The sequence below is a fragment of the Lathyrus oleraceus genome, chromosome 3, assembly GCF_024323335.1.
Source record: "Lathyrus oleraceus cultivar Zhongwan6 chromosome 3, CAAS_Psat_ZW6_1.0, whole genome shotgun sequence".
Taxonomy (NCBI): Eukaryota; Viridiplantae; Streptophyta; class Magnoliopsida; order Fabales; family Fabaceae; genus Lathyrus; species Lathyrus oleraceus.
Window position 1 is genome coordinate 348382291 of NC_066581.1, and position 14460 is coordinate 348396750.

A 14460-nucleotide genomic window follows, 5' to 3' on the forward strand; every position below is an offset into this window, starting at 1 on the left:
TCTCAATTGCATAACCTATGGACGATCAATGTATCACTGCTTCACCATACTAATGTCGGATTCCGAAGCATAGTCAACATCAATCATCCAAATCGTACACACATGATGCTAAATTTAATTACTCGTTTATTCTTTGATTTATTCTGTCTTTTAATCATATTAATACAGAAAATAAACAGCTATCAGATGCATGGTTTCGTAAGTGGCTCTGATACCACTGAAGGAGAATAGCGATCCAAAACGCAACGGAATTTAAAATTTTCTCCTTTAGTGATCCTTACGAATGGGCATGATCAGTGATAGAATTGTTACCTCTTGTGACGATTGAAACCTTTGATGCAGATCTACGGAGCGACCATGAACGTTGAACGATGACAACGCCTCTACTCAGTCCACACGAACGGATTCCTTCAATCTCAGTGTTAGCTACTACGAATGAAGGCTTTGAGTGAGAGAGAGAGAGAAACGAAATTGCAACTTTTTTAATGCTTCTGCACAAGGGTTCTATTTATAGAACCACTTGTATGGGCTATAAGCTAAAAAACCCACTTAAGTGTATGTGGCCCATTTCTTATAATATGCCAAAATCACTTAAGCGCGTGGTGTAACACCCCGATAAAATAAGATAATTATTTAAATTGAGTTAATAATATATTTATTAATTTAATTAAATAATTGGAATTATTATTATTATTGGAATATTATTGGGATTATTATTATTGGATTATTTCTATTGTTATTATTGGAATAAAAGTAGAAATCAGTAAAAAGGTTCCATTTGGTAAAAAGAGTTATTTTTCACGTGAAAAGGGAAAAGAGACAGAAAAGTGAAAAAGGGCAAAGAAAGCCAGAGAACAAGGGTTGAAGGAAGGAAAAACTTGAAGCTCAGAGATTTTCCGGATTAACTCAGGTAAGGGGGGTCTATCGTCGATTAATGGGTATTATGGGATAATATGTCATGGGTAGTGATAAACCATTGATTTACCTCTGATTGGAATAATTATGCTGAAAATTGTGAACTTTTGGGATGAACGAATCTGAATTAAAATTGAAGGAAATTCGTAGGAATTAGATGCAATAGTGTTAGAAATTGTGAGATCGAATAGGTTATGATTCGTGTTAGATAATATGAACGATTTTTATGAAAAATTGGACTGTGGAAGGTTGAATTGGATAGATCTCGTAGCAGAGAAAGCCATAGCAGATCTGGAAGTCTGGTTTCTGGTCATACGCGTATGGCACTAGGCAATACGCGTATGAGATGGTCTGGTACGCGTATGGCACTAGGCAATACGCGTATGGATGAGGAAGATGATGTTTTGAACGTGTTTTGGTCTCTGTTGGTACGCGTATGGGGATGTGGTACGCGTAGCATACGCGTATGGGATGGTGTTACGCGTATGGGTTTTGGCTGAGAAATGGGCCATACGCGTATGGGACTAGGCAATACGCGTATGGGCAGACTTGTGATTTTCCTGAGCTGTTGTTGTGCAGTTTTTAGCTGTTCAGCTGAGTAATGTGATTTAGCTGATGTATGATATATTAGGGAACATTCCCCGTTGTTTTGAGTAGTACAGGTATTAGTAGAGTGTGCTAATACTGTGGTTGTTATTTGGCATGATATGATATGCTTATGTGATAAAATACTGATGATGTGTGATGGTATGCATGATGCTGTGAATGTATCAGTTATGTGTGCATTTGTGAATAGACTGTTTTATGGCTTAGAGTGTGAGCATATGTCTATTCTTGAATTGTTGTTGATGATGTAGCATTGCTAGGTGATTAGCGTGCATAATGTGGCCTTTATGGTGGTAGCTAATTCCCATGGTGAGGAATTAGTGATGTTAGTCATTTGGACTGTTTTGATGTTGCATGCTAGGTGAATTAGCGTGCATAGTATGGCCCTTGGGGTGGTAGCTAATTCCCATGGTGAGGAATTAGTGATGTGAGTCACTAGGTCTCAAATGAGTGGGACTAGTGAGCTTGGTAGCCGTACCTGAATTTGGTCGGTGAAGTTGAACTATATGTTCACGAATAGTCGGTACCGCATGCATGGAGTCTCATTGCATTTGTATTGTATGGCGTATAATATGAATGGATGTATTCCAATATTATACATGTGTTTTGTGGTTGAGTTGAGTATGATTTTAGTTGATATTGCCGCTGCTGAATGTATGATCTGATTAGGGTGATGAATGTGTGAAATTACTTGGCATTACATGTTAATTTATAATGCTTATTATATCGTTTGAGAAACTCACCCTTACAACTATTTTTCAGGTAACGAGCAGTGATTGAGTAGAAGCTAGTGCTTGGAGTCTAGTGTAGTCTCCTTAGTGGGTCGTGCTCTGATAGATGTAACATCGGGACGGGATGTTTTACCTTATTGAATAATTTTACATGCAACATGTTACATGTTTTACATGATTGATGAGATTTCTATCCGCTGCGTTTTATGCAAAAAAAAAATGCTTATGTTTTGAATTAATAAAAGAGCATGACAGTTATATTGTTGAATGGTGTGAAATATTGTGTGACACCCTTAATTGCATATTTACTCTGATTGAGATATTGTTATTTTAATTAAATATTGTTGGGGGTATTTTAGAAGGGTGTTACATTAGTGGTATCAGAGCATAGTCGGTCGAGTCGAGTCGTAATTATTCAGTTTCCCTGTACGTGATAGGTGTTGTGTAACCCTATCAGTACTTATTGTTTTAGCTTGTTGGGTTTTCAGAATAGAGATGGCTGGAAGAGGTAGAGATGATGCTGCGATTGCTGAGGCTCTGGGTATGCTAGCTGGAGTACTTGGAGGAAATCCGAATGTTGTGGGAATGAGAGCTGCTCGTCAACTGAGTGAGTTCCAGAAGAACAATCCTCCAATGTTCAAGGGAGCATACGATCCAGATGGCGCTCAGAAGCGGTTGAAGGAGATCGAGAGGATCTTCCGAGTGACTGAGTGTGCCGATAACCAGAAGGTCAGGTTCGGTACGCATATGCTGTCAGAAGAAGCAGATGATTGGTGGGTTGCTACCCGCACTGAGTTGGAATCTGCTGGGAATGCTGAGATCACTTGGGCTGTGTTCAGAGAGAGATTCCTGAGGAAGTATTTTCCAGAGGATGTCAGAGGAAAGAAAGAGATAGAGTTCTTGGAATTGAAGCAGGGTAACAGGTCTGTTACTGAGTATGCTGCTAAGTTCACAGAGCTGTCAAAGTATTACACTCCCTATAACGAGGCTACTGGGGAATTTTCAAAGTGTGTGAAGTTTGAGAACGGGTTGCGTCCCGAGATCAAGCAGGCTATTGGGTATCAGCGGATTAGAGTGTTTTCCGATTTGGTTGACTGTTGCAGGATTTTTGAACAGGATACCAAGGCCAGAGCGGAGAGCTATCAGCAGAGGGCTGATAGGAAAGGCAAGAATCAGAATGATCGTGGGAAACCGTATGCAGCTGGCAAAGGTTTCCAGAGACAGAGTGGGATGAAGAGGCCTAGTGGGGGAGACTCCAGTGCCCCTGCTAAGTGTTACAGATGTGGTCAGGCTGGACATCGTTTCCATGAGTGTACCAGTGCTGAGAAGAAGTGTTTCAAGTGTGGCAAAGGTGGTCACTTGGCTGCAGAGTGTCGGTTGAAGACTATGACTTGTTTCAACTGTGGAGAGGTGGGTCATATTAGCCCACAGTGTCCTAAGCCGAAGAAAGAGAATCAGTCGGGAGGCAAGGTCTTTGCTTTATCGGGTTCTGAGACTGCTGCAGATGATCGTTTGATCCGAGGTACGTGTTATATTAATGGCTTTCCTCTTGTAGCTATTATTGACACAGGTGCGACTCATTCCTTTATATCTTTGGATTGTGCTGTGAAACTTAAATTAGAGATATCTGAGATGCATGGAAGTATGGTGATTGATACTCCTGCGAAGGGTTCAGTGACTACTACTTCAGTTTGTTTGAATTGTCCTTTGAGTATTTTTGGTAGAGACTTTGGAATAGACCTAGTGTGTCTTCCACTAGTGCAGATTGATGTTATTCTGGGTATGAACTGGTTGGTGTCTAACCGAGTTTATATCAACTGTTTTGATAAGACTGTGATCTTTCCTAAGATTGAGGAAGGAAAGGATTTGTTTCTATCAGCGAGGCAGGTGGATGAGGCAGTAGCAGATAGGGCAGAGTTGTTTATGCTGTTATCGACTTTGGAGGCTAAAGATAAACTGGTGATTTGCGATCTAGCTGTGGTGTGTGATTTTCCTGATGTGTTTCCTGAAGAAGTGAATGAATTACCGCCAGAGCGTAAGGTTGAGTTCTCGATTGATTTGGTACCTGGTACTAGGCCGATATCGATGGCTCCGTACCGTATGTCTGCTGTTGAGTTAACTGAATTGAAGAGTCAGTTGGAAGATCTGTTGGATAAGAAATTTATTCGTCCGAGTGTGTCACCGTGGGGTGCACCAGTGTTATTGGTTAAGAACAAAGAAGGTACTATGAGGTTGTGTGTGGACTACAGGCAACTGAATAAAGTAACGATCAAGAATCGGTATCCTTTGCCGAGGATTGATGATTTGATGGATCAGTTGGTTGGTGCGAGTGTGTTCAGCAAGATAGATTTGAGGTCGGGATATCATCAGATACGTGTGAAAACTGAGGATATTCAGAAGACTGCTTTCAGAACAAGGTATGGACATTATGAGTATTCTGTAATGCCTTTTGGTGTGACTAATGCGCCTGGAGTATTTATGGAGTATATGAATAGGATTTTCCATCCGTACCTAGATCAGTTTGTTGTGGTGTTTATTGATGATATTTTGGTGTATTCGAAATCTGAAGAAGAGCATACTGAACATTTGAGAGTGGTTTTAGGAGTTCTACGAGAAAAAAAGTTATTTGCTAAACTATCCAAGTGTGAATTTTGGTTAGAGGAGGTTAGTTTTCTTGGTCATGTAATTTCAAGAGGTGGTGTTGCTGTTGATCCTTCTAAGATAGAAGCGGTGTCTAAGTGGGAAGCTCCGAAGTCTGTTGCTGAGATTCGAAGTTTCCTTGGATTGGCTGGTTATTATAGGAAGTTCATTGAGGGATTTTCTAAGTTGGCGTTACCGTTGACGATGTTGACCAGAAAGGGGCAAGCGTTTGTTTGGGACTCAAAATGTGAAGAAGGTTTCCAAGAGTTAAAGAGAAGGTTAACTACTGCTCCTATTATGATATTACCGAGTCCGTCGGAACCATTTGAGGTTTACTGTGATGCTTCATTGTTGGGTTTGGGTGGTGTGTTGATGCAGAATAAGCAGGTTATAGCTTATGCTTCGAGACAGCTGAGGGTTCATGAGAGGAACTATCCGACACACGATTTAGAGTTGGCAGCTGTGGTATTTGTTCTGAAGTTATGGAGGCATTACTTGTACGGGTCAAGATTTGAGGTTTTCAGTGACCATAAGAGTTTAAAGTATTTGTTTGATCAGAAAGAGCTGAATATGAGACAGAGGAGATGGTTAGAATTTCTGAAGGATTATGACTTTGGTTTGAATTACCATCCGGGTAAAGCAAACGTAGTGGCTGATGCATTGAGTCGGAAATCATTGCATATGTCTATGTTAATGATTAAGGAATTGGATTTAATTGAGCAGTTTAGAGACTTGAGTTTGGTGTGTGAGAGTACTCACAATAGTGTTAAATTGGGAATGTTGAGGTTAACGAGTGGTATTCTGGATGAGATTAGAGAGGGTCAGAAATCCGATGTGCTTTTGGTTGATAAGTTGACTCTAGTGAATCAAGGTCAAGGTGGTGAATTCAGAGTTGATGAGAATGGCGTTTTGAAATTTGGTAATCGGGTGTGTATTCCGGATGTTACCGAACTTAAGAAGAGTATTCTTGAGGAAGGACATCGTAGTGGCTTGAGTATTCATCCTGGAGCTACGAAGATGTATCATGATTTGAAAAAGTTATTTTGGTGGCCGGGAATGAAAAGAGAAATTGCAAGTTTTGTTTATTCTTGTTTGACTTGTCAGAAGTCAAAGATTGAGCATCAGAAGCCGTCTGGGCTAATGCAACCGTTGGCTATTCCAGAGTGGAAGTGGGATAGTATCAGTATGGATTTTGTTTCTGGTTTACCGAGAACGATTAAGAATTTTGAAGCTATTTGGGTGATTGTTGACAGATTGACAAAATCGGCTCATTTCATTCCGATCAGAATGGATTATCGGTTAGAGAGATTAGCCGAGTTGTATATTGAGAAGATTGTAAGTTTGCATGGTATTCCGTCGAGTATTGTTTCGGACAGAGATCCTAGATTTACATCGAAGTTCTGGGAAGGTTTGCAGAGGGCTTTGGGAACCAAGTTGAGATTGAGTTCTGCATATCATCCGCAGATTGATGGTCAGACTGAGAGGACGATTCAGTCACTGGAGGATCTTTTGAGGGCTTGTGTTTTGGAAAAGGGAGGTGCTTGGGATTGTTATTTACCTTTGATTGAGTTTACCTACAACAATAGTTTTCATTCGAGCATTGGTATGGCACCGTTTGAAGCTTTGTATGGTAGGAGATGTCGGACACCTTTATGTTGGTATGAGTCCGGTGAGAGTGCTGTGATTGGACCGGAGATTGTTCAACAGACTACGGAAAAGATTAAGATGATTCAGGAGAAGATGAGGATTGCTCAGAGTCGTCAGAAGAGTTATCACGACAAGAGGAGAAAGTCACTTGAGTTTCAAGAGGGAGATCATGTGTTTCTTCGTGTTACTCCGATAACTGGGGTTGGTCGAGCTTTGAAGTCGAAGAAGTTGACACCTCGATTTATTGGTCCTTATCAGATTTTGGAGAGGATAGGGGAAGTAGCCTATCGTATCGCTTTACCGCCGTCGCTTGCGAATTTGCATGAGGTTTTTCATGTGTCTCAGTTGAGGAGGTACATTCATGATCCGTCGCATGTGGTCCAAGTAGATGATGTCCAGGTGAGAGATAACCTGACTGTTGAAACATCACCTATGAGGATTGAGGATCGAGAGTTGAAGCAGTTGCGGGGTAAAGAGATTGCTTTGGTGAAGGTAGCTTGGGGAGGACCAGCAGGTGGCAATGTGACTTGGGAACTTGAGAGTCAGATGAAAGAGTCCTATCCAGAGTTATTCGCTTGAGGTATGTTTTCGAGGACGAAAACTCTTTTAGTGGGGGAGAGTTGTAACACCCCGATAAAATAAGATAATTATTTAAATTGAGTTAATAATATATTTATTAATTTAATTAAATAATTGGAATTATTATTATTATTGGAATATTATTGGGATTATTATTATTGGATTATTTCTATTGTTATTATTGGAATAAAAGTAGAAATCAGTAAAAAGGTTCCATTTGGTAAAAAGAGTTATTTTTCACGTGAAAAGGGAAAAGAGACAGAAAAGTGAAAAAGGGCAAAGAAAGCCAGAGAACAAGGGTTGAAGGAAGGAAAAGCTTGAAGCTCAGAGATTTGCCGGATTAACTCATGTAAGGGGGGTCTATCGTCGATTAATGGGTATTATGGGATAATATGTCATGGGTAGTGATAAACCATTGATTTACCTCTGATTGGAATAATTATGCTGAAAATTGTGAACTTTTGGGATGAACGAATCTGGATTAAAATTGAAGGAAATTCGTAGGAATTAGATGCAATAGTGTTAGAAATTGTGAGATCGAATAGGTTATGATTCGTGTTAGATAATATGAACGATTTTTGTGAAAAATTGGACTGTGGAAGGTTGAATTGGATAGATCTCGTAGCAGAGAAAGCCATAGCAGATCTGGAAGTCTGGTTTCTGGTCATACGCGTATGGCACTAGGCAATACGCGTATGAGATGGTCTGGTACGCGTATGGCACTAGGCAATACGCGTATGGATGAGGAAGATGATGTTTTGAACGTGTTTTGGTCTCTGTTGGTACGCGTATGGGGATGTGGTACGCGTAGCATACGCGTATGGGATGGTGTTACGCTGGGTTTTGGCTGAGAAATGGGCCATACGCGTATGGGACTAGGCAATACGCGTATGGGCAGACTTGTGATTTTTCTGAGCTGTTGTTGTGCAGTTTTTAGCTGTTCAGCTGAGTAATGTGATTTAGCTGATGTATGATATATTAGGGAACATTCCCCGTTGTTTTGAGTAGTACAGGTATTAGTAGAGTGTGCTAATACTGTGGTTGTTATTTGGCATGATATGATATGCTTATGTGATAAAATATTGATGATGTGTGATGGTATGCATGATGCTGTGAATGTATCAGTTATGTGTGCATTTGTGAATAGACTGTTTTATGGCTTAGAGTGTGAGCATATGTCTATTCTTGAATTGTTGTTGATGATGTAGCATTGCTAGGTGATTAGCGTGCATAATGTGGCCTTTATGGTGGTAGCTAATTTCCATGGTGAGGAATTAGTGATGTTAGTCATTTGGACTGTTTTGATGTTGCATGCTAGGTGAATTAGCGTGCATAGCATGGCCCTTGGGGTGGTAGCTAATTCCCATGGTGAGGAATTAGTGATGTGAGTCACTAGGTCTCAAATGAGTGGGACTAGTGAGCTTGGTAGCCGTACCTGGATTTGGTCGGTGAAGTTGAACTATATGTTCACGAATAGTCGGTACCGCATGCATGGAGTCTCATTGCATTTGTATTGTATGGCGTATAATATGAATGGATGTATTCCAATATTATACATGTGTTTTGTGGTTGAGTTGAGTATGATTTTAGTTGATATTGCCGCTGCTGAATGTATGATCTGATTAGGGTGATGAATGTGTGAAATTACTTGGCATTACATGTTAATTTATAATGCTTATTATATCGTTTGAGAAACTCACCCTTACAACTATTTTTCAGGTAACGAGCAGTGATTGAGTAGAAGCTAGTGCTTGGAGTCTAGTGTAGTCTCCTTAGTGGGTCGTGCTCTGATAGATGTAACATCGGGACAGGATGTTTTACCTTATTGAATAATTTTACATGCAACATGTTACATGTTTTACATGATTGATGAGATTTCTATCCGCTGCGTTTTATGCAAAAAAAAAATGCTTATGTTTTGAATTAATAAAAGAGCATGACAGTTATATTGTTGAATGGTGTGAAATATTGTGTGACACCCTTAATTGCATATTTACTCTGATTGAGATATTGTTATTTTAATTAAATATTGTTGGGGGTATTTTAGAAGGGTGTTACACGTGGTACCTTACCATATTTCGTATTCTACTTAAGTACATCGTACCTTACGATGTTCTACAATTCACTTAAGTGCACCGTACCTTACGGTGTTCCTTAGTTACTCTATCTCTCATCAATCCGTCCTTTTGTGTGTGACCCTGTAGGTTTTCATGGCATTGGCAATTATATTAAATCACGTATTTAACATAATAAACAATGAGCGGTATCTAGCAACACATCACTACTACCCAAGACACGAAAATGTCATGTGATCTGATAAATCCTTTTGTGATAATACTTATGTGTACAATTACCCTTTTGCCCTTATGTCTATATTGAACACAAGGCATATATCGTGTCATCCTTGTCTAGTTCAATATTGGGCCCATAGACATTTATCCTGTTACGCAGGATGGGAAAATTCCATCTAGGTCACTCATGTCCCTTAGCATGCTTCGTGGAGTATCCATCAACTGTCTTTATGGTCATCCAGTTACGGACAATGTTCGATCAGCAATAAGGCACTCGACTCTACATCTAGGGTCCATAGTGGTTTCAGGTCGAAGGGTGGTATACACCATTATCACCATGAGAATAACTTATGACACTTTGCATAACATTCTATATAGTATTCTCATAGCGGGTCAATCCAGTATAAATATTACTCTTAATATTCATACCTATGTTTAAGACTTGATAACTCCTTATCCATGATCCATGAGATGTGATCATCAGTCTATACACATAATAGTCTTAATGCTTTAATGTTATCCCACTTCACAATAAAGCTCGACTACGGATACTTTAAGAATAGTGTCCTTATGTTTAATGTGGTCTCATGATTAAGTCACACTTGATACATTAAACGGACTAGCTATTCTATGGACTTTATTAAACAAACATAATAAAGAAAAAGCCTTTGATTATTAATAAATAATTCGATACAAGTACCAAAAGTATTGGCCTCTAGGGCTTACACCAACATAATTACCCTTTTGTCGGCCTCATGTCTATATTGAATATAAGGCATATATTGTGTCACCCTTGTCCAGATCAGGAATATTTTCTTAAAAATATATCTTGTTATGTAGGATGGACAGGTTTCATCTAGGTTACTCATGCCCTTCGACATGATTTGTGTAGTACCCATCAATTGTTTTTATGGTCATCCTATTACAGACAATGTTTGAACTATAATAAATTACTCAACTCCACATATAGGTTCATAGTTGTTTCAAGTCAAATGATGGTATACACCACTATTACCGTGACAATAACTTAACGTGTTCCCACTTTTTGATAATGTTAGAGGGTGAGAAGTATTCTCTCAGGTCGAGTATCTTCTTTATTTGTCATGGGGAGCTAAAACTCAAATTTTTTTCTTCTTCTTCTCTAACCATCCTGTTAGGGAGAGATGATTTGTCATCTTCAAAAAAGGGGGAGAATATGGTTCTATATTTAAATAGGTTTTAGTGATTGACTCAACAAGATTAAATATTATGAACATCGTCATAGAATGGACCTAAATCAAAAATTATGCCATGAAATTTCTGATGATTGACTCAATAAGATAAAATACCATGAACGTCATTAAAAGAATGAACCTGAATCTTGAAGCACGCATTGGATCTGAAGCTTAAATTATTTTATGATGTTAGGATCATAGTAGTCCATTCCGGATAGGGCGTAGAGTGGACAATCCTAAAAATGGGATAGCGTAATAACCTTTTTTAAATTAAAAAATGGTCAAATTTACATGAATAATATTATAAGCGTAAACATATATTTATCGCAAAACTAAATAAATAACTCAATCCATACAACAATCATACATCAAAACACAAACCTTAGTAATAAATAAAAAACACTCAAACCCACAAGCCTTAATCAAAATACAACCTCATGTCAGTATTATAAATAAAAGAGGGATATTAAATCTTAGTCACTATTATAAGCAAAACTCAATAACTTTTAAACTAATTAATACTTATATTACTAATGCACTTTTAATTTAACTCAAAAACGTTTAATGTTGATAGTTGATTCGTCAAATATAACTAAGAAATTATAATAAATTTTTACTTTGATTGGATATGAAATCAACAAAATTAATTACACTGAATGAACTTTCTTAATCAATATAAATTTAATTATTTTCGCTTATAATTATGATCGAAGCAATTACTTAACCAACCTTAAAAAGTCTTCAACAAAACCTTTATATGAGAAAAAAAGTTATAAATGATACTATGAAACCAAAAGCAAAATAAAAAAATGAATAAAATTAACAAATAATTAGAGACAAGAAAGAATGAATAAGAAGAATGAAAGATATGAAGAAAAAAAAGACACAGGGGAAAGAAAGAAGAAAAAGAAATTAAGAAATAAATAAATAAGAGAGAATAAAACATAGGGAAAAAGAATTGTGTTTAAAAAGAAAGATAATAAAAGAATTGTGTTAAGAAAAAGAATTGTGTTAAAAAAATGGAGATTAGAATATTTCTTACTTTTCAATCACAAGCATACTTTTCTCATCATTGTCATTCCATTGTGCTTACGATTTAGGTACAGCAACACCATCTGCATTGATCATGGTGATTTCAAATGGACCGTCTTGAATGGCTTTCCATACTTTCCTATCAATAGAGTTGATATGAGTATGCATATAATCCTTCCAATAATCATAGTTTTCACCATTAAAAATGGGAGCTTTATTGTATGCCTCTTTAAGTTGGAAAGTCATAATCTAATGAGCGAATTTGAAGTACAAGATAAATCGGTGCCCATGATGCCACTTGTTAGAAGAGGGCAACTGATCTAGAGGGGAGAATAGATCCTCAATTAAAAATTCAATTTTAAAAATATTTTCTATGGTTATACGAGAGCGATTTTGGATCGAAAAATTCGTCTATCCGAACTCGTTATCGAAAGGATATGATATGTGTCTAAACTGTAATGTGAAAAATATAATACAATGGCAAGACTAGAAATAGAATCAATATAACTTTCTCAAACATGTTTGAACTATATAACACTTTGTTAAGCTATTTCCAAAGAAACAAGTTGACAAAATTGACTTGACCAATTTGTCAAACACTTGGTGTTCAATAATCACCAAGGTGAATTTCTCTATGTGTTGATAATGGTGGAATTCAATTGCAATTATTAGATTGAAATTCTCTTCACAAAACAGTTTAAAAAACACTTAGAAACTATCTGCAATTAACTATATATATATATATATATATATATATATATATATATATATATATATATATATATATATAATATATATATATATATATATATTATATAATATATATATATATATATATATTATATATATAATATATATATATATATATAGAGAGAGAGAGAGAGAGAGAGAGAGAGAGAGAGAGAGAGAGAGAGAGAGAGAGAGAGAGAGAGAGAGAGAGAGAGGAGAGAGAGAGAGAGAGAGAGAGAGAGAGAGAGAGAGAGAGAGAGAGAGAGAGAGAGAGAGAGAGAGAGAGAGAGAGAGAGAGAGAGAGAGAGAGAGAGAGAGAGAGAGAGAGAGAGAGAGAGAGAGAGAGAGAGAGAGAGAGAGAGAGACGATTTGTTTAGGCAGTTCCCCAATCGACCTCGCTATGGGTATGTCTGCCTCCATATCCAAATAAGAATTGAGATAATTTCTATAACCTTTTGCGAATGTTATACAAGAGAAGAAATAGTAATGCAAACCCTCAAACTCAAATTTTTGATGTTGATCATATCTTCTTCTCTCCCCTTGATCTTAAGCAAGATCAAGTGACCCAAGAACTTTGAATGATCCTCTAGTTACTGCTACTCCCTTGATAGAAACTATCGTTCTTCAAGGCTTTCACTCGGCTGAATCCAATCGCAAGCTTCTTGTAAAAAAACCAAATATATCTTGATCTTGGAGGGAAAACCCCAATTGGTTTTATCAAAGAAACCCCAAAAAAATTTCAACCCAAATTAAATTTACAAATCCTAACTTAGAAGTAAACACTCTCAATCTAGATCAGTTAACAAGAATTATTATGTGTAAATGTTGAATGAATGTTATGAAGAAGAATGAAGATTAAGAGCAATTTTGTATCTTTCAGGTTTTAATATTTTGAAATAAGATCCATGAATATATTTGTATGTGTGTGTGAAAGTGGTAATGTAACAGAAAATTCGTGCAAGAATAACAAACATTTTCAGCAAAAATGATCTATGAGTCGAGTGATAGACTTCTATGTGTTGATGTAGGAAGGACAACGAGCAACTGAATTGTGAAGCAATGACCTATGCGTCGACTTGCAGGGTTATGCTTTGACTCATAGAAGAAAAATTTCTTCTATGCATCGACCTGCAACATCTATGAGTCGATGCATACTATCCAGTGAGCTTTCTTTTAGAATTATGTTTTTATGCACCGACCCATGCATCGACCTGTAGCCCTATGAGTCGACGCATACTGGATGAATCAATTTTATGCACCTACATGTTGCATCTATGAGTTGATACATGTTGATTGAGAAATTATATGCACCTACCTTCTGTATTTATGAGTTAATGCATGTTGAATGAAAAATTTATGCATCAACCTGTAGCTACTTATGAGTTGATGCATAAAACTCATTTTGACCCAAAACCTTGTTTTTTACTTTGTAAATGATTCTACAAGTATAAGGATGATTATGCACACATAGTATGAAAATGCACGCCTAGATTAAGAGGATATCGTCCAAGGTACACAAATATTAAGTAATTTGGTTTTAACATTAATTAAAACATACTACTAGAAGGAAAATGCACTCACATACTCCCCCTTTTTTATGATGGAAAAACTTAATGAAGTATATGATTTGATGGCTTGAAACCTCCACCTGAATATGTGCACCACAACTAGATGACTTTGTCTTTTGTTTACTTCTCCCCCTTGACAATATCAAAAAGAGAAAAATCACTCAAATGTGAGAAGCATCAAATAATCTTTCAACCACACATAAAGCACTCAGAGGCGTTTGCGAAAGAAAGAGAACATCAACACACATTCATATATAACGACATTAATGATGAAAATGCCAAAACATAAATAAACAGAATAACTTAACTAACAATTATAGCAAAATCAGAAGATTCATACAATAGTTATAGGAGAGTTAAAGAAAAAAATACATAAAATAAAAGCATAAAGAAATAAGAAATGCATGCTAAAATGAGTTTGTCCACAACATAATGTTCACTCTAACATCCTCTTCCTCTATGATGAGGTCCCCTTCCCCTGAGCCAAGCTTAACTACCATGTCCATGG